At 39.0% G+C, this 21610-nt stretch overlaps 1 protein-coding gene across 1 annotated transcript in view; it reads right to left on the bottom strand.

Annotated features, from left to right (window-relative positions):
* Positions 1-21610, bottom strand: part of LOC150087268 (Fanconi anemia group A protein-like) — a 202739-nt gene that overhangs the window by 141854 nt on the left and 39275 nt on the right. The window lies entirely within an intron of this gene.

The raw sequence follows: 21610 nt of genomic DNA, 5'->3' as shown, positions 1-21610 counted from the left end.
TTGAATTTGCAATAATACTGACGGCTGGAATTCTGTGGATTAGCATTAGCATTAGTAGAGGCATATGATGCAAGAAAGCAAGCTTATTCAGCATCAGCCAAAAAAAAAAAAAAAAACCCTCTCCCATTTCACCCCTCCGTTCTTTCGAAATACCTGTCCAGTTGAGCTTTAAATTTGTTTAGGCTATCAACTTCAACAACAAGTGATGGAAGTCGGTTCCACCAACCAACCACCCGCTGGCCAAAGGCAAATTTCCGCACATCTATCCGACATCCGTCCTTCCTCAATTTGAATTTATGCCCTCTGAGGTGATTATTCTGAGAAAGATGAAGAATCCCATTGGCATTGAGCATGCTCAAACCATTCAAAGCCTTATACACCTCTATCAGATCACCTCGCCGGTGCCTAGTCTCCAGACTCTGTAATTTGCAAAACTTAAGCCTTTCTTCGTAAGAGCAACCCTTTGTTCCATTTACTAATCTTGTTGCCCTTCTCTGTACCCGTTCCAGCAGCTCTACATCCTTCTTGAAATGAGGCCTCCAGACCTGTATACAGTACTCAAGATGTGGCCTAACCATTGCCTTATACAAGGGAATAATCACCTCCTTATCCCTGCTAGAAAAATTCCTGTATATCATTGACAAGACACCATGAGCTACTCTTGCAGCTCGTCTGCACTGCTCAGAGAACTTCATATCTGCCTGCACAATTACTCCCAGGTCCTTTTCATTCTCCACCACTGTCAGTGTAGTACCGCAGAGTTGATACATTGCTCTGGGGTTACTGTTACCCATATGTAGTACTTTACATTTGTCAATGTTAAACTTCATTTGCCACCTCTCAGCCCATCTGTTCAACCTTTCCAGATCCTGTTGCAGCAGCATAGCGTCAGTAGTGTCCTTAACGACCCTGCCAACCTTTGTATCATCTGCAAACTTAGACATTAAACTTGATATCCCATCATCAATATCATTCATAAACACCGAAAACAACAATGGACCCAACACTGAACCTTGAGGAACTCCACTAATAACATTAGTCCACGTTGAGCAGTGTCCATTGATTACCACTCTCTGTCTTCTGCCACTCAACCATCCCCTTATCCATAGCAGCAATTTGCCTCCAATGCCACACTGCTCCAATTTGTGCAGCAGTCTTCCATGTGCAACAGTATCAAAAGCCTTTCTAAGATCCAAATATATAATATCAAAGTTATTCCCTGCATCCAGTTCTTTTGTGACTACATCATAGTATCCAATCAAATTGGTCAGGCAAGACCTGCCCTTAACAAAACCGTGCTGCGTCTGAGTTATAACTGAATTCTTGTCTAGATGATCCTGCAGTGCTTCTTTAACCAGTGCCTCCATTAATTTACCTGGAACAGAAGTTAAACTAACAGGTCTATAATTACTTGTGTCAGCCTTTGATCCTCCTTTGTGAATTGGGGTTACATTTGCACATCTCCAGTCTATGGGTACCTCCCCTGAGTCCAAAGAAGCTCTCATAATTATGGCTAGGGGTTTGCATACTTCCTTTGCTGCCTCCTTTAATATAACTGGATAGATCCCATCCACCCCAGGTGCCTTTTTTATGTTTATCCTCAACAATCTCTCCTCCACTTTCCTCTCAGTTATTACAAAATCATCCAGCTCACTGCCAATGTTTACTTTACCTACATCATTCTCCTTCCTGAATAACTCCTCATGCGTGAATGTAGATGCAAAATACTCGTTTAGATTGTTAGCCACCTGAGCAGGATCCTCAACTGTTGAACCATCAATATCCAGTGGACCAATCTGATTCATCCCTTTCCTTCTCGAGTTCAAGTATGTAAAGAACTCCTTTCTGTTTTTCTTTGCATCCTTTGCCAAGGATTTTTCGTAGTCTGCCTTTGCCTGCCTAATCTCCTTTGTGACTTGGTTACAGACCAACTTATATCTATCATAGGCTTCCATGTCACCCATTAATTTGTATGTATCCCATGCATTTTTCTTCTCTGCCACATGTCTCATTAGTCCATCTGACAACCATTTAGGCCTAAACCTTGAACAATATTTCTTAGTTGGTATGTAAAGCCTGGTAGCCACCAAGATTAGTTCCTTGAATGCTTCCCATTTTGAGTTTGCTGTTGGTAACATCATCAGTTGGTCCCACTGTATAGAATTTAAATACTGTCTCAGACCATCATAGTCGCCTTTACGAAAACAAAAACCCTTCCCTTTACCTCTGATGGTAGTTACCTCCTTGAGTAAATCCCACTTCAACACACTGTGATCACTGCCACCTAATGGTTCATTTATCTGCAGGTTCTTAATGCATGAAGAATCACTACTGATAATCAGATCAAGAGTATTGCTCCCTCTTGTTGCCTCACGAACATGCTGATGTAGAAAACAATCATCCAATAAATCCACAAAAGCCTTGCTAGTGTGCGAGTGACCAACCCACAAATTCCAGTCAATATCTGGGAAATTAAAATCCCCCATTATAAGACTCTCTGATTTACTGGCCCACTCTATTTCCCTGTACAATATATTATTATACTCATCAGAGTCATTAGGCCTATAGCACACTCCTACTCTTAATTTTGATTTCCCTATGCTTATGTCACACCAAACTGACTCGACACTGCCCTGTCCATCGATGTCAACTGGCTTCACTTCCTTTGACTTTATGTGTTTCTTAATTAATAGCATAACCCCTCCTCCCCTCCTGTCCAGTCTATCCTTTCTATATACATTGTATTCCCCAAATTCCAGTTCCGCATTACTTATATCTGTGTGACACCACGTCTCTGATATCCCAACAATATCTGCCTTTGATGTTTTGAGCAATACCTCAAATTCATCAAATTTATTTACCAAACTCCTAGCATTGGTGTACACGCAGGTATACATGCACCTGTTTCTATTCTTAGCTACCCTAACACAACCCATGTGTTTACTTGTAACGCAATGACTACCAGCAGTCTCTGAAATATCCTGCATCTTGTTTTTCAGACTTCTGCTCATTTGAATAGAAGCAGTGCAAGAATCACTTCCACCTCTGCCAGTGGCTACTGTTAATCTATTAGTCCTTGTATGCCCCCCAACTAGCAGTTTTCCGACCCACCTAACACTGCCTCGACAGCATCAGCAAAAATTCTTGCACCCTTTCTATTTAAGTGTATCCCATCCCTGTAGAAGCAATCTCTCCTGTTAACAAGTACAGTCCAGGCTGAAAAAAATTCTACCCCTTGAGCCTTGCACAATCCCTCCAGGGCTGAATTGATCGACAAGGCTCTCATCATATACTCCCTCCTATTATTATGGTAAAATGCGTTTACACTTCCATGTAATCTTCAATCATATAAAAAAAATAATTTTCAGAATCTTCTCTTCACTACTATTTTTAAAGCTTTGTAACTTGTTACTCCGTTCTCACTTGCGCATATTGTGTTAGTTGCAATTTGTGTGTGCCGTGTTTTTTGTTATTGATTGCTTATCTTTTTACTGTTTTAAATTTTAACCCCCACACACAAATGTCAGTGAACAGAAATGTCAACTAGTTTAGTTAGTATGTACATATTACAGTACGTATTAATTATTCCGATTATCACGTATATTCTTCCGAATTTCACGTATCATTTAATTTTTTAATTGGTAAGGTAATAAAGGGTAAATTTGTGCTTAATATATCTTTACTTTTATAGCCTGTGGATAATATTCCTTCAATTTTCGCTAATTAGAATCACTGTTTAATAGAATTAAAATTCAATTCACAAACGTGATCACAATGACCGGCGCTTACTACACATCGTATAGTGAACGGTACTTTACTATGGTAACTCCGTCGTAACGTGATTTGATTGTACAGTGAACCAATTGTAAAGGGTGGGGGGTACATTGTATTTTTAACTATTTACGTGAAACTTCAGATAACTGGGGCAGCTGCTTAATCGGGCCAAAATGCACTAGTCCCGATGTGTCCCAAATAACCGGAATCGACTGTAATTATATTTAACCTTGCATTAATGTCTATTGGTAAACAACTGGAAAATGTACTTATAGATTAAACTTGACTATCAAACATTTCAAAGCTCTGTTCTAAGCTTCTTCTTCTTCTACAACAAACAGAAATAAAAGAAATGGAGTAAATAAAATAAAATAAACTATATTATGTGGGAACTCTTACAAAGGTCACAATTAACCCATACACTGCTTGGCACCACAAAACTCAAAGTAAAAAGCATCCCTAATCCATTCACCGTGAACTGTTACTCAAAGTTTTCTTGTTGCGGGAAATGTCATTGTCACGTGTGGATGTGAACTCCTCTGAAGTGGTTGTTGTGGTAATGGTGGTTAGATAACTCAGTTGGTCTAGACCATTGCTAGTGTTGATAATTCCTGTTACTGAAGTGGAAGTAGAGAGATCCTAGCAATTTTCATTTTTCTGTTGGTCTGAAGAGGAGAGTATCAATGGCAAAAGTTGTTTAAAAATGGATTTTTAAAAATGTTTACCCGTCTATGTGTGATTGATATTTATACTTTTCTGTCAGTTAAAATTCACATATCAAATGGATTATGAGAGCTTATTTTTCTTCTTGATATGTGTAACAGTCTCTTCAAATACTCTCTTGATAATGAAGTCCAAAAAATTATCGAGAAAAAAAATAGGTGGAGGCAGTATCTGACTTATTTGTTCTGGTAAATTTATACCATTTGTGTAAAAAGAATGGTATGACCTGGACAAATAAGACAGATTCTCTCTCTCTCTTTCACCATATTCCTCAAGATCATCGGATTAACCACACCACTAAAGACTATTGTTACTTATTCTCAGCGGATACCAAGATCCATACAGCACGGTTTCAGAGTTTAATGGCTCCTCAGTTGCAAAGTATAAATCCACAATATGAGAGATGGCTGATGGTGTGGAGTAAATCAGATTACGCATCATCATTGCAACTCCAGGGTACCTGCCCACCCACTGATGAAGAGCCAATAAGCTCCGAAACAGTGCCGTATGGGTAATGGTATCCACTGAGAATAAGTAACAATAGTCTTCTCCTATGGTGAAGCATTACTTATTCGAGGTAGTGCAATATCATGGCAACTTGTTGTGAAGATATTCACAATATGAGATATACTTAATGATGCCAATTTATAACTACTTATGTAGCTGGCTATGTACAGAAACAATGCAAACGTTCTAACTTGTACATTAGTTAAACTATTTACTTAACCTGAGGCTTTAGCCCTAAACCATACCGTAATGAAATAAAGATAATATTTGAGCTATATTGTAATAACAAAACTTTGTAATAACAATTTAAACATAAATGCTTCAATATAAACATTGTACAGGTCGACAACACTAATCCGGTTTCACCGCTAATTCGGACATAATTTCGGCGAACGTAATTTAAAATTTCCCGGGTCGATGCACCGACTTGCCACTACTGTTTTATTATTATTATTATTAGCCATATGGTGCAAGGAAGCCTGAGGCTTATGATGCACTAGCCAAAAAAAATTTCCAAGTTACCCTGAGTGAGAGAGAGAGAGAGAGAGAGAGAGAGAGAGAGAGAGAGGGGTGGGGTGGGGTGGGGTGGGGTGGGGGGCAACTGTTGGTGCAAACTCATCGGCGCGAAAACACTGGCAAGCCATTCCCATTTGTTTTTCTGCATTTATTATTATAACCTGCTCACATTTAGCCCCAGCCATGGTTCCAATGCATAAAGGAAGTGCCTCTCATAGTGGAAAGCACAAACGGCATACATTGTCCATAACAGATAAAGTTGAACTTCAGAAAAAACTCGATAGCAGTGTGTCTGTGAGAAGTTTAACTCTGCTTAATTCTAAATTCCAGCAATTTCTCTCAGTTCCTCTTATTCTAGTCATTTTCTTTCAACATATACAACACAATATGATGGATAATACAGTACCCTAAGAACTTGTTTTCACAAAAACTCTAACAATTGCGATGTTTGAGAGTTTATTTTACCGTAATTAGTTTTATTGCAGCGCTCGCCATGCATGCAATAAACTAATCACAAAAGACCTTCATACGTATGCCATAAAAGTGTCACACATACGTGGCCGACGGCTTCTCAAGAAATAAAGTAACCAACGTATGTGACCATGTTGGCCACATATATGCGACATAAAAAAAAACACTTTTTTTTTTTTTTTTTTAATATTTTAAGCAAAAAAATTACAACACTGACATTACAATATTTATTTCAGAATTACTAATCAAATTATTGGCTAAATATTTTTTGCCCCTTGGGGAATTTTTTTCTTAAACTAGCTTGGCAGTAAATATGTTAAAGATAGGATGAGGTGGTTAGCTGTTGGGTAAACTGTATGTGCTAAAATAACCACGGGTGATCTGACACCCCACAGGTCCCAATGCTGCCAGATTAGTGATGGTCGACCTGTAATAACAAAACTTTATTACATGCTAACATAAATTGTTACACCAGTTACATTTAAACACTAGTATAATGTGAAGTTTAAAAATCCCTAGGAGTCTGAATTCTTCTTCAATTTAAGAGCATTCAAAATTTAAGACAAGCGTGTGTGTGTGTGTGTTATGGGGGTTTATCAGCGCATAAGCTGCTGTGGCTATAATGCGCCTATTCACATGAAAATGCTAAACGCAAAATTTAAGCATAGCTAAAAACATAATTTAGGCATAACAGCTTGGTTGCGTTTACAGAGATATTTTAGAATTTATCATTAAGTCCAATTATTTTCAGATAAGAGAAAAACTCGTTGATGTTTGCATCATCTCCAATAATAGGTTGTAATGTCATTGGTTCTTGTAGATTTCTCAGGGAACACAGCACGGATGTTCTGTCCTGTTGATAGTGAGGACAGTCAATCAGAATATGTTTCACTGTTAAATTTTCTGAACAGTATGGACACTGAGGAGGATCTTTGCCTCGGAGCAGATGGAGGTGGGTCAGATATGTGTGTCCGATACGTGCCTGTGCAAGAACCACTTCTTCTCTTTGCACTGTTTTGGTGCTAGAGTGCCAATGCTTTGGATCATGTTTCAACTGGTAGAGTTTATTATTCGTTTGGATGTGCCATAGCTCTTTCCACTTCGTGAAACCTGCTGTTTGTATGATGTGACAGTAGTCAGAGGCTGGAACCGGAATGGAGGTTAAATCAAAGGTTGACGGATTTTTAACATTTTCATCAGCAAGTTCGTTACCCTTTATCCCCGAATGTGCTGGGATCCAGCAAAAGGTCACTGATTGATGGCATTGTTCAATTTGTAATAGGAGTCTTCCGATTTGATTTAACACAGGATGAGCCTTGTAGGAGGAGTTTTGCATTGCAGTAATTGAGCTGAGAGAGTCTGTGTATACAACATATTTTATAGATGGGTTGAGATTCAGGTTTTCTAAAGCTAATTTTATTGCATGAAGTTCTGCGGAGAAGCTGCTGTACTCAGGTGGAAGGCAGCTGAGATGACAGTAGAGGGAAATACTGCCGCTGCTCCAATGGCTGAATGTGATTTGGAGCCATCAGTATATATGGGCAAAAAATCAACGTATTTCTGAATATGGCTTGCATGAAGTTGTTTCATATTGAGTGTTGGTAGACGATTCTTTCCCCATTTGTCAAGATAAGTATCGAAATATAACTGAGGAGGCAGAATCCATGGCGGTTGGGAGTAATTCATTAAATGTTGTCTGTTGAAAATTTGAACATTCCAACTCTGCATTAACTCAATGAGGCGTAAGCCTGCGGGTCTTATTTTACTGGGTTTATTTCTATAGAGGTTTTGAAGTGGTGGATTAAAGAGGTATGGCTGAATAGGATGATGACTGCAATTTTGTATTCGGGCTGCATACTTAAGAAGCAGCGTTTTTCTGCGGAGGTGAAGGGGCTCATCAGCTTCAATGTACAAACTATGAGTAGGAGATGTCCTGAAAGCACCAAGCGCAATCCGCAATGCGCTATGCTGTATAGGATCCAGCCATTTCAATGTACTCTTACGGGCGGAATCATAAAGAGGAGCACCATAATCCAATCGGGATCTGATCAATGCTCTATATAAGAGCAACAAAGATGTACGATCTGCTCCCCAAGACAAGGCAGATAAAGCTCTTAGTATGTTCAGCTTTTTGAGGCAGGATATACGCACAGATTTAATGTGCTCAAGGAAATTCAGTTTCCTGTCAAGGATTAATCCCAAGAATCTGATGTTGTTAGTCACTGGAACGGTAAAGTTTTGCATCTGAAGTTCAGGATCTGTATGCATTTTCCGTTGATTACAAAAGTGGATTGCAACAGTTTTCTGCTGTGATAGATGATAGCCATTTAACTCTGCCCACCTTTGGACTTTATTTAAAGATATCTGCAGCTGCCGTTCAATGGATCTCATATTCAGAGAATGGCAAGAAATAGAGAGATTAGCGGCGTAAAGGTAGGTCTCAACAGTATTTGGAAGATCTTTTGTGATGGAATCGATTCTTAGGGCAAAAAGGGTTGCACTCAGTACGGATCCTTGTGGCACTCCTTCTTCCTGTAAAAATGTCATAGAAAGCGAGTTGCGGTATCGAATTTGGAACGAACGAGTCCTGAGAAAGTTCCTGATGAATATAGGAAGGTTGCCTCGTAGACCTGGAGCATGGAGGTCACTGAGAATGCCAAGATGCCAGGTAGTATCAAATGCCTTTTCTATGTCTATGGAAACCATAACAAGATGTTCATTTTTCACAAAGGCATTACGAATTGCAAACTCAGCTTTGATCATGAGATCTAAGGAGGACCTGTTCTTTCGAAAGCCATGTTGATTATTGCTAATTAGTTGTTGCATTTCGATGATCCAAACAAGGCAATTATGGATCATTTTTTCAAGCAATTTACCAAGGCAACTGGATAGAGAAATAGGTTTATAACTGTTAGGACTGGTAGGATCTTTACCGGGTTTCAAAAAGGCAAGAACTGTGGCACGATGCCAAGAGCTGGGATAAATGTTTTCCATAAATATCCAGTTATAGTAGACCAGCAGTATTTGTAAATTTCTGTCACCAAAGTTTTGTAACATAATGTAACATATTCCATCTGGCCCAGCGGCACTGCTGCATGTTGTTTTAATGACATGTATAAGTTCATGATATTGAAGAGGCTGATTATATGGAAAGAAAACTGAAGTTCGAAAGTTGATGGCTCGTTGTTCAGTCTTGGTCTTTATTTTCTGGAAATCCGGAGAATAATTTGATGCCGCAGAAACTTCAGCAAAAGTTTTAGCCAAGGCATTTGCAATGTCTTCAGGAGCAGATAGTTCTTGCCCATTCCATGAAAGAATTGGTGAAGGGGTGGTTGGAAATTTTCGGAAATCTGCCTGATTTTCTTCCATATTAACCTGGAGTTAGTGTTTCTGTTTATGGTAGATGCAAACCGAATCCAAGAATTTTTCTTTGCTTCTCTTTGAATGCGACGTGCTTTTGCTCTTAGTTTCTTGTAATTGATAAGATTAGCTGTGGTTGGGGATCTACGAAATAAATTCCACGCTTTATTTTTTAACTTCTTAGCTATTGTGCATTCTTGATTCCACCAATAGTTAAGGTGCCGTCGGGATTGGGGATTTGACAATGGAATTGAACATTTAGCTGCAGATATTATATGTGAAGTGATATAATCTATAGCTTCATCTATTGACTGTGTTCGTATATATTGTTCATCCAGGGTGACAACTGATTGAAATTTGACCCAGTTGGCTTGAGAGAACTTCCATTTCCTGCAGGGTATAACTAATGGTGGTTGTGCAGTGAGCAGATCACAAATAATTGGAAAATGGTCACTGCCCATGGGATCGTCCATAACAGACCATTCTACAATTGGAAACAGAATCGGGGAACATATTGATAGATCGATTGCAGAGGTTTGTCCAGTTGGTAGTTGTATGTGAGTTGGTGCACCAGTATTAAGAACAGTAAGGTTTTCCTTATCCAGAAAGGTTTCAATTAAGCGGCCATGTATATCTAATTTTGTCGATCCCCATAAAGGGTTGTGGCCACTGAAATCACCCAAGAGACAGACAGGGGGTACTAGTTGTATTAGCAGGTTTTCAAGATCTTGGTAAGAGAAGGTATGACTTGGTGGGAGATAGAGTGATACCAGTGTTAAAGCAATCTGGGTTATCAAACGTACGGCGACAACTTCAATTGTAGTTTGCAAAACAATTTGCTTGGTCGGGATCTTTGAGCTGACTAAGATGCCACGCCCCCACGGGCAGCATTTGAATTATTACGATCGTACCAATAGATCGCATAGTTCTTTATGTTGGTGGAAATTTGTGCAGTTAGATAGGTTTCCTGTAGACAGAAACCAACCGGAGAGTAGCGGTTAATTAAGACTTGAATATCATTAAGGTTGCTACGAAATCCTCTACAATTCCATTGTAGAATGTAAGGCATTACTGATGTTTAGTAGAAGAAGCTGCTTCTGACTGTTTTTTTAATGTAACTGTCTTGTGACGTTCAGGCCTTGCTTTGTCTTTTTTTGGGAATAATGGTCGACCGGTGTCCATTTCTTCTTCCGCATATATTTCTAAGATCGGTTCTTCCTGTCTGGATGAGTCAATAGTATCCATAGACGTTTCTTGGATATTCTTTTTTAAATTTGAGTTACGATTATTCGATATAGAAGAAATCACTGGGGGAGGAGAAGGAGAAATAGCTGGTACTGTAAGTGCAGTATTACTTGCCTGGTTCAACTGTTTCGGGACATTGGACTGTTGCTGAGAGAGAACAGTCCGAGCCCAGTCAGAGATTGAGGTGGTAGAAGGGACTGTAACATCAGTTTGGGTGGCTACTGATTGATATTTTTGCGCAATATTGGCATACGTACGTTTACTCATACTGGGAGCAATTAACTTCCATGCTTCCTGAAAGCTCACTTTATTTTCTATCTTATATTTAACGATTTGCTTTTCAGTTTTCCATCTGTCACATGTCCTTGAGTAGGCAGATGGTTTCCCTTACAGTTGGGACAAGTCATTTCTTTTGCCAAGCAGTCACTTTGGGTGTGGTCAGCGGACCCACAATTAGGGCAAACCTGGTTTCCTTTGCACGCCATTTGAGAGTGGCCATACTTCTGGCACTTAAAACATCTCAATGGGTTAGGAATATATGGTCTAATGAGGCAGAGTAAGTAGCCTGCTTTTATCGATGGTGGTAGATTTGGCATGTTAAAAGTTAGAATAATATTCCTTTAGGTGTGAGTATATTTTCTCTTTTCACCATAATTCTTTTCACAGCAATGACATTTTGATCTTGAAGCTCTTGTGTTATCTCCTCCTCCGTAACATTCAATAGATCCCAGCTGGATATAACACCCTTAGATGTATTTAGGGTAGCATGGGGAGAAACTTTTACTGGAATTCCAGCAAAGCTTGTAAGTTTTAGCAGTTTCTCTGAATGTTTACAATTCACTGTTTCCAATAGAAGGTCGCCTGATTGTAGCCTCTTGACTGTCTTAGGAGATCCTGCCAGACTTTCCAGGTGTTTCTGGATAAGGAACAGAGAGAGCTTACTGAGAGGCTGATCTGCAAGAGAGTGCATTATAAGGAATGTAGGATAAATTGTCGCTGAGGAAGTGGTTTTCAACCTTTTGGGTTGCGACATGTTAGGGTCAATGTCTATCTCTGGCCGAGAGCTTGTCGGCTCTAGAGGTGGAAACGTATTTTGGTCCATGCTTGCTCCTTTTGGCCCTTGGCAGATTAGCTTTTCTGCCAAAATTTCCGGCGCCGCCACGAGGAGGAAGGAGCAGTGCCCGGTGTGACCAAGCGTAAAGTATTAAGTCTTAGTAAAAGAAATATGAAAAATAAAGAAAGGTAACTTTTCTTTCTTGCTCTGTACAAGTACTTTTGTAACAGTAGCTGATTTTAAATAAATAAATTTCTTAAGGGCAGGAACTCAATATAACTCAAATCGCTTTTGGATAATCCCACTTTATGCACAGAGAAAACGCTTGATCACAATCGCTTGGCACCCGGGGCCTTTAAGACAACACAAAATTTTAATTTTCAAAGTGAAAATCTAAATTCCCTAAACTGAACTTTTAGCAAAAGCAAACCATACAATCATGACAAAAATACAAATAAGGGCATTCCCTCAATTATTCCTTGTACAATGAATCAAACTGAAAAGGTAGTAGGTTTGATATCACCACTCTTCATGGTTTTCGATGTTAGTAAACTAATAGCTGTTTTTAACTGAGTTAAACACAGCTCATCATCATCAGCCATTTTCAATCCACTGCAGCATGAAGGCCTCTCCAGCAACTTTCCAGTTCCTTCTGTTTTGTGCAATGGCCATCCATTTACTAGCTCCAAACTCATGAATTTCATATGTCCATCTCCGTCATTGTCTTCCAGGTTTTCTCCTAGATCCTCTTGGGTACCATTCTGTTATTTTCTTAGTCCATCTGTCATCATATCTCCGAGCTATGTGTCCCGCCCAAGACCATTTTAGTTCTTTAGTTTTGATAAGAATGTTCTTTACTTGAATTTGCTACCTAACTCATGTGTTTCTCTCCTTATCTAACAGTCTGATTCCCAATATAATTCGTTCCATTCTTCGTTGTGTTGTTCTCAGCTTTTCTTCCATTCTTTTGGTGACTGCCCAAGTTTCACTTCCATAAGTCATGGTGGGTAGTATACATCAGTTCATTCTTTTACGTTTCTGACAAATTGGGATATTGCTCCTCAGTATGTGCACTATATTTCCTGATGCTATCCATCAAAAATTTATTCTTCGCTTCACTTTATCATTATTACATCCAATGACTTGTCCCAGATAAGTATATGACTCCATATTTTCAATTACTGCTCCTTCAATCATTATATCCCTTTCTGTGGTATACTTGTTCAAGTAGCCTGCTTTTATCGATGGTGGTAGATTTGGCATGTTAAAAGTTAGAATAATATTCCTTGTAGGTGTTTTAGCCATATTCATCTTTAGTCCAAAATCCTTACTAACACTGCATAACTGACTAAGGTTTTCCTCTAATTCTTCGGGATCGTGGCTTATGACCACAATGTCATCTGCAAATCGTAAATGGTTTAGGTATTCTCCATTCACAGTGACTCCTTTCTGCGACCAGTCTAATCTTCTGAAAGTTTCCTCAAGGGCAGCTGTAAACAGTTTCAGAGATATTGTCTCCTTGTCGAATTCCTTTCTCAATTTTAAATTTGCTACTGTTTTTGTCTAGTCTAATAAAGGAGGTAGAGTTCTCATATATTTTCTTCAAAATCATAATTAGCATTAGTAGAGGCATATGATGCAAGAAAGCAAACTTATGCAGCATCAGCCAAAAAAAAAAAAAAAAACCACTCCCATTTCACCCCTCCGTTCGTTCGAAATACCTGTCCAGCTGAGTATTAAATTTATTTAAGCTATCAACTTCCACAACAAGTGATGGAAGTCTGTTCCGCCAACCAACTACCCGCTGGCTAAAGGCAAATTTCCGCACATCTGTCTTTCGTCAATTTGAATTTATGCCCTCTCAGGTGATTATTCTGAGCGAGAGGAAGAATGCCATCAGCATTGAGCATGCTCAAACCATTCAAGGCTTTGTACACCTCTATCAGATCACCTGACCGGTGCCTAGTCTCCAGACACTGTAATTTGCAAAACTTAATCCTTTCTTCGTAAAAGCAACCCTTTGTTCCATTCACTAATCTTGTTTCCCTTCTCTGTACTCATTCCAGCAGCTCTACATCCTTCTTGAAATGAGGCTGCCAGACCTATATATTTGTACAGTACTCAAGGTGTGGCCTGACCATTGCCTCATACAAGGGAATAATCACCTCCTTATCCCTGCTAGAAAAATTCCTGTATATCATTGATAAGACACCATAAGCTACTCTTGCAGCCCGTATGCACTGCTCAGAGAACTTCATATCTCCCTGCACAATTATCCATAAGTCCTTTTCATTCTCTACCACTGTCAGTGTAGTACCACAGAGTTGATACGTTGCTCTGGGGTTGCTGTTTCCTATATGTAGTACTTTACATTTGTTAATGTTAAACTTCATTTGCCACCTCTCAGCCCATCTGCTCAACCTTTCCAGGTCCTGTTGCAGCAGCAGCATAGCATCAGTAGCGTCCTTAACCACCCTGGCAACCTTTGTATCGTCTGCAAACTTGGACATTAAGCTTGATATACCATCATCAATATTATTTATAAATACAGAAAACAACAATGGACCAACACTAAACCCTGAGGGACTCCACTAATAACATTAGTCCATGATGAGCAGTGTCCATTAATTACCAATCTCTGTCTTCTGCCACTCAACCATCCCTTTATCCATAGCAACAATTTGCCACCAATGCTACACTGCTCCAATTTGTGCAGCAGTCTTCCATGTGCAACAGTATCAAAAGCCTTTCTAAGATCCAAATATATAATATCAAAGTTATTCCCTGCATCCAATTCTTTTGTGACTACATCATAGTATCCAATCAAATTGGTCAGGCAAAACCTTCCCTTAACAAAACCATGCTGTGTCTGAACTATAACTGAATTCTTGTCAAGATGATCCTGCAGTGCTACTTTAACCACTGTTTCCATTAATTTTCCTGGAACAGAAGTTAAACTCACAGGTCTATAATTACTTGTGTCAGCATATGATGCTCCTTTGTGAATTGGGGTTACATTTGCACATCTCCAGTCTGTGGGAATCCCCCCCCCTCCCGGAGTCCAAGGAAGCTTTCATAATTATGGCTAATGGATTGCTTACTTCCTTCGCTGCCTCCTTTAATATAACTGGATAGATACCATCCACCCCCAGGTGCCTTTCTTGTATTTATCTTCAACAATTTCTCCTTCACTTTACTCTCAATTATTACAAGATCATCTAGCTCACTGCCAGTGTTTACTTCATCTATGGCATTCCCCTTCCTAAATAACTCCTCATATGTGAATGGAGATGCAAAATATTGATTTAGTTTGTTAGCTACCTGAGCAGGATCATCAACAGTTGAACCATCGATATCAAGTGGACCAATCTGATTCATCCCCTTCCTTCTAGAGTTTACATAAGTAAAGAACTCCTTGCTGTTTTTCTTTGCATCCCTTGCTAAAGATTTCTCGTAATCTGCCTTCGCCTGCCTAACCTCCTTTGTAACTTGGTTACAGATCAACTTATATCTATCATAGGCTTCTGTGTCACATGTTAATTTATATGTATCCCACGTATTCTTCTTCTCTGCCATATGTCTCATTAGTTCATCTGACATCCATTTAGGCCTGAACCTTGAACAATATTTCTTAGTTGGTATGTAAAGCCTAGTAGCTTCCAAGATATGTTCTTTGAATGCTTCCCATTTTGAGTTTGCTGTTGGTAACATCATCAGTTGGTCCCACCGTATAGAATTTAAATACTGTCTCCGACCATCGTAGTCGCCTTTACGAAAGCAGTAACCCTTCCCTTTACCCTTGATGGTAGTTACCTCTTTGAATAAATCCCACTTCAGCACACTGTGATCACTGCCACCTAGTGGTTCCTGTATCTGCAGATTCTTAATGCATGAAGAATCACTACTGATAATCAAATCAAGAGAATTGCTCCCTGTAGTTGCCTCCTGAACATGCTGATTTAGAAAACAATCATCCAATAAATCCACAAAAGCCTTGCTAGTGTGTGAGTGACCAATCCACAAATTCCAGTCAATATCTGGGAAATTAAAATCCCCCATTATAAGACTCTCTGATTTACTGGCTCACTCTATTTCCCTGTACAGTTTCTTATTATACTCATCAGAGTCATTAGGCCTATAGCACACTCCTACTCTCAATTTTGATCTCCCAATGCTTATATCACACCAAACTGACTCGACACTGCACTGTCCAGCGATGTCGACTGGCTTCACTTCCTTGGATTTTATGTATTTCTTAACTAATAGCATAACCCCTTCTCCTTCCTATCCAGTCTATCCTTTCTGTAGACGTTGTACTCCCCAAATTCCAGTTCTGCATTCCTTATATCTGTGTGACACCAAGTCTCTGATATCCCAACAATATGTGCCTTTGATGTTTTGAGCAATACCTCAAATTCATCAAATTTATTTATTAAACTCCTAGCATTGGTGTAGACGCAAGTATACATGCACCTATTTCTATTCTTAGCTACTCTAACACAACCCATGTGTTTACTTGTACCCCAATGACTCCCAGCAGTCTCTGAAATATCCTGCATCTTATTTTCCAGGCTGCGGCTCATTCCAATAGAAGCAGTGCAAGAATCACTTTCACCTCTGCCAGTGGCTACTGTTAATCTATTAGTCCTTGTATCCCCCCCCCCAATCTAGCAGTTTTCCGACCCACCTAACATTGCCTCGATAGCATCAGCAAACATTCTTGCACCCTTTCTATTTAAGTGTATCCCATCCCTGTAGAAGCAGTCTCTCCTGTAAACAAGTACAGACCAGGCAAAAAAAAATTCTACCCCTTGAGCCTTGCACAATCTTTGCAGGGCCGAATTGATCGACAGGGCTCTCATCATATACTCCCTCCTATCGTGTCTGGGCAGAATTGCAGACACTTTCAAATTCAACCCTAATTCACGGCTTTTTTTCAACAGTGACCTGTACTTGTTAAGTAATTCTGCCGGTCTCCTACTCTTAATATCATTAGTGCCAACGTGTACAACTATATCACCTTTTGTGCCCTTAACAGATGATTTCCGCTCTACAACGTCATCAACCTTTGCCCCTGGCAGACATACCCTGGTCCTGTTCCACCTATCCTTTTTACAAAGCATGTTTCCCGTTTCCCTGACAATAGAGTCACCAACAACTAATATATGGGGTATCTATGCCTTGTCTTTCCAGTGCCTGAAACATTGCCTTATGCTGTATGGAGTCAAATGTCTTTTCATAATCCACAAATGACAGGCATAATGGTGTTTTATATTTAGTTGTTTTCTCCATTAGCTGTGGTATTACATGAAGGTGATCTATAGTTGAGAATCCTGTCCTAAAGCCAGCTTGCTCTTTCAGTTGATTCTCTTCAAGTATTCTTTCTAATCTGTTAGTAATAACCTTTGTGAACAACTTGTAGATGTGGGATAACAAGGTAATTGGTCTATAATTTCTAATTTCTGATTATCTCCTTTCTTATTCAGCAAAACTATGATTGCATTATTCCACTCCTTAGGCATCATACCTTTTCTAATTCATTTTGTGAGAGTCTTGCCAGTTTTTGTGTCATGTCTCTTCCTCCCAATTTTAACAACTCTACAGTAACTTCAGCTTCCCCTGGGGCTTTCTGATTCTTAATTTTCTTCAACGCATGTTCTACCTCATAAGGAAGGATATCGGATATGTTGTATGTGTTACTAATTTGCGATCCATCTTCCCCACGCTGGCATCATTCTCTTGCTCCTTGTATAATTCTCTACAGTAGTCTTCTGCTATTTGAATTATACCTTATGAAAAATATATACTGTGATAATCCAGTTTAATATAATACAATAAAATATACACTAGCAGAAGCTTTCGAGACTAGCATCTCTTTTTAAACTGATAATTTGATTTGAATACAAATCAAAAACATATAGAGTGCAATGAGCTGAGAGTGAGGCACGTTATTCACTCAAGCTGGTTTTCTACTGTTGTCGCATGGAAGTGCGTTGTTTTACTCCAGTGTTTATCCAGTGTTAAAATGGTTGTCTCTAGGATGTGGTGCAGACGTATGCCTTTGCAGTGGTTTATGGCCTTTGGATTGTTTAATATATTAAGTGACTCTAGCCATACGCGGTGGCGAAAGTGTCGTGAGTGGGCTACTATTTCAAAGTCACGTTTGGGATCAAGATCATGGTTGGTTGCCCAAAAATGCTCCGCGACTGCGGACTCGTCAGTTTCGGCAAACCGGATTGCTCTGTCATGCTCCGTAAGGCGATCTTGGAGATGTCTTGATGTCTCTCCTATGTAGCAGCTGTCACAGTCTCTACAGGTGATGCGATATATTTCACTGCTGCGTAGGAGAGGTGTGACAGGGGTCTTTACACTGGAGACAAGTGAACGTAGGTTTCTGCAGGGTAACTGTACGCATTTGATGTTGTAATTTCTAAGAATTTTTGAGATCCGTCCTGACACGCCTGGATAACAGGGAATGTAGGCGGACGGTATACCGTCTTGGTTCGGTGGTCTTGGGTGGGATGTGAGTTCTTGTGCCTGTAATAGGCACCTGTTTAGCACATGGGATGGATTACACCTTTTCTTCTATTTATAAGTATACCATTGCTATTCTTCAATTTCAGTATCATTTGTCTTTCTGTATTACTGCTCATGGCTGTTGATTTAAGTCCTTTGTTTTCTCTTATTGCTTGTTCTACTTTTCTTGTGTTAAATCTTATGTCCTCTCTGAATCTCTTTCTAATATCTTTGCATAACTAAGTATACTCAAATTTATAATTGTCAGTGTTTATCTTGTTCTTCATTTGTCATCTTCGGTTCATCATGACAAGTGTTTCTTGACTAATTTTTTCTTCTTTGGATTTCTTTTTACCTATAGGTTTCTTGGGCTTTATCACTTTCAGAAAGGTGTAATATTCCTCATCAATATCTTGGTCCTGAGCAGTCTGCAGAAGCTCAAATTTGTTCTTAAGTTCCAGTACATACTGCTTTTTCTCCTCTTCTGTTATCTCAAAGACCTTCATATTATTTACTCAAGTCAGTTTTTTCCTTTCTTTTCTTACATCTATATCAAGTGTGCATCTTACCATTCTGTGATCACTTCCAACATTTACCTTGTTCAGGATGGTAACATCATTCACGATATATCTTCTGTTAGTGAGGATGAAGTCAATTTCATTAGTTATCCATTTGGGCTCTTCCATGTCCACTTTCTATCACTACTAACACAGCTATTAGTTTACAAACCAATAGCTAATTTCAGAAATGTTACTGCTTTCTTTCATAAATAACTTAAGTTGATATCATGAGTTGACTATTGAATGTATTAAGTTAGGAGTAAATGCTGGGAATTTGTAAACTAAATCTTCATAAGTTGGCAACACTGCTTTCAACACTGTTTCCTGACCTGAAGTGTTCCATGCAGCATTGTTTAATAATGTGAGCTCAGTTTAGTTTTGAGGTTATCGTGTCAAACTTGTGCTGAAAAGTAAGCTTAAATAGTCCTCAAGCAAAGATAAGATAATGCAGAATTTGTAAAATATATGTATTATACTTATTTTGGAGTGAAACTTGGTGACCAAGATAAACAATGGGCTCCACAAAGTTTGCCAGACCATGCTGAAGCATTGAGATTGTGGAAAAATGGTAAAAAGGAAGCCTATGCCATTTGCAATTCCATGATTTGGCTGGAACCTACAAACTACTGTGATGACTGTTACTTTTGCTTAGTAAATATGCTTAATAAACATAGAGAAATACAGCGCAAAGAATAAGAAGGGCTGTGTATCCTAACAGGAGTGCCTTACAAAGAAAGGCTTAAGTTCTGCAAATTGCAGCGTCTGGAGACTAATCACATGTGAAGTGATCTGATTGAGGTGTATAAGGCCTTGAATGGATTGAGCAGGCTCAATACTGATGGGATTCTTCCTCTTGGTCAGATTACAAACCTGAGGGGGAAAAAATTGAGGAAAGACAGTTGTCGAATAGACGTGAAATTTGCCTTTAGCCAACGAGTAGTTGATTGCTGGAACAAACTTCCATCTGTTGTAGAAGTTGATAGTTTAAATAAATTCAAGGAAGAAGTCGACAAACATTTGGAGTGAATGGATGGGTGAAATGGGATTTTTTTTGGATGATGCTGTATAAGCTTGCTTTCTTGCATCACATGCTTCTACTAATGCTAATTCCATCTGCCATTAGGCTAGTCCCACGTGCAGATAATGAGATAACCTGTCCTCCACATATTGGAGAATGCAGCAGCAAAGAGTGCTAAAGTGAAGCTTCTGAAGATAAAACTGAAGTTTACATGTTTGGAGAGATTGAGTCCTCCCCACCAACTGTTTTCGGAGCATGAACTCAGTGACCTGGTAAGAGATTTATATTTACCAAAAGAATCTGTAGAACTCCTTGGTTCTAGACTTAAGTCTAAAAAATTTCCTATTACATGGGTGGGATGTTCTTCTCATGGTACAGACACAGAGTACGAGAACCATTCCCCTACTTTTCTGAGGATGATTCCATGATTTTTTTGCAGTACTATAATGACAGTGAACTATTTAGGAATTATTTACAATCCTACACAATAGAGAATTTTTATTGACTCATCAAAGAGGAGTCTCAAGGTGTGTTGCTTCACAATGGAAATAAATATAGGTCAATTCCATTAGCTCACTCTGTGCATTTGAAAGAAACATATGAGAACTTGAAGAAGTTGTTGAGAAATATTAAGTATGAAGAACATGATTGGTTGGTCTATGCTGACTTTAAATTGATAGGTATCTTACTTGGACAAAAATCTGGCAACACAAAAATGCCTTGCTTTTTCTGTGAGTGGGATGGCTGAGCAAGGAGTAAGTGCTGTCAAGGAGTAAGGATGTCAAGCATCAAAGAGGGGCAGTTTGTTACTTGGCCCAAAGAATGCAATTCATAAACCACTAGTAGATCCACAAAACTGTCTTCCTTCCACCCTTGCACAACAAACTGGGTTTGATGAAACAGTTAGTGAAAGCTTTACCTCTGAAAAGTGCCTGCTTCAACTACCTTTTTATTAAATTCACACCGATCACCCAAGAAAAGCTAAAACAAGGTTTTTTTTTTTTTTTGTTGGACCTCAAATTTGCAAACTGACAAGGGACTAAGATTTTGAGGGAATCATGAATAAAAGATAAAAACAGGCACAGATTATTTTCAGGTCTGTTGCTGAGAACTTCTTAGGAAACAAAAAGGATCCAGACTATTATGAATATAGTTGAAAATATGTTGGTAAACATCAAGCAGCTGGGCTGCAACATGAGTGTCAACATGAGTACATTTTTACACTCCCACTGCTTCCCAGAAATTCTAGGACATGTTATATAAGAGCAGGATGAGAGGTTTCACCAGGACATTAAATATATGGAGATGAGGTACCAGGGAAGGTGGAAAATCGACCTGATGGCTGACTATTGCTGGATGCTGAAGAGGGAGTATAAAGTAGAAGGATCTGCAAGAAAATCAAAGAAACAAAATTTGACCCATTGTAGGTCAATTTTTAAAATGAGAGTTGAATGTTAAGTGGACTTTTTACCACAATGCTCTTTTTAATAGTGTTTTCAACATGTATTTAAATATAGAAGTCTGGTAAAGGTAGCATTTTGTTATAATTTTAGTTTATAATCAGTTTTGTTATAATTTAAAAAATTAATAGAAATTCAATTTGTGAAAAATCAAATTTTCTTTTGTGATTTTGGAAGAAACCTGATGTGATGGAAACAAACAGAAGTCATTTTTGAAATCAGCATTAGAAAATGATTCCAAAACACTTTTTTTCTGGGAAAAAGATCTGGATTTTTTTCAAAATGCAGAGTAGTGCCTTCTTAGTTTTACAAGAATGACAAAAATTGACTGTCAAACTACAAAAATTTACGGCACCTCCATAGCCAGGTGGGCAAGGGCAGCAGTGTGTAGCACACACTTCTTGAT

Source organism: Mastigoproctus giganteus, chromosome 4 (genome assembly GCF_048544385.1).
Source record: "Mastigoproctus giganteus isolate SK-2022 chromosome 4, ASM4854438v1, whole genome shotgun sequence".
Lineage (NCBI taxonomy): Eukaryota > Metazoa > Arthropoda > Arachnida > Uropygi > Thelyphonidae > Mastigoproctus > Mastigoproctus giganteus.
Note: the sequence above shows the minus strand (reverse complement) of the source record. Positions and strands in the feature narration are given on the sequence as shown.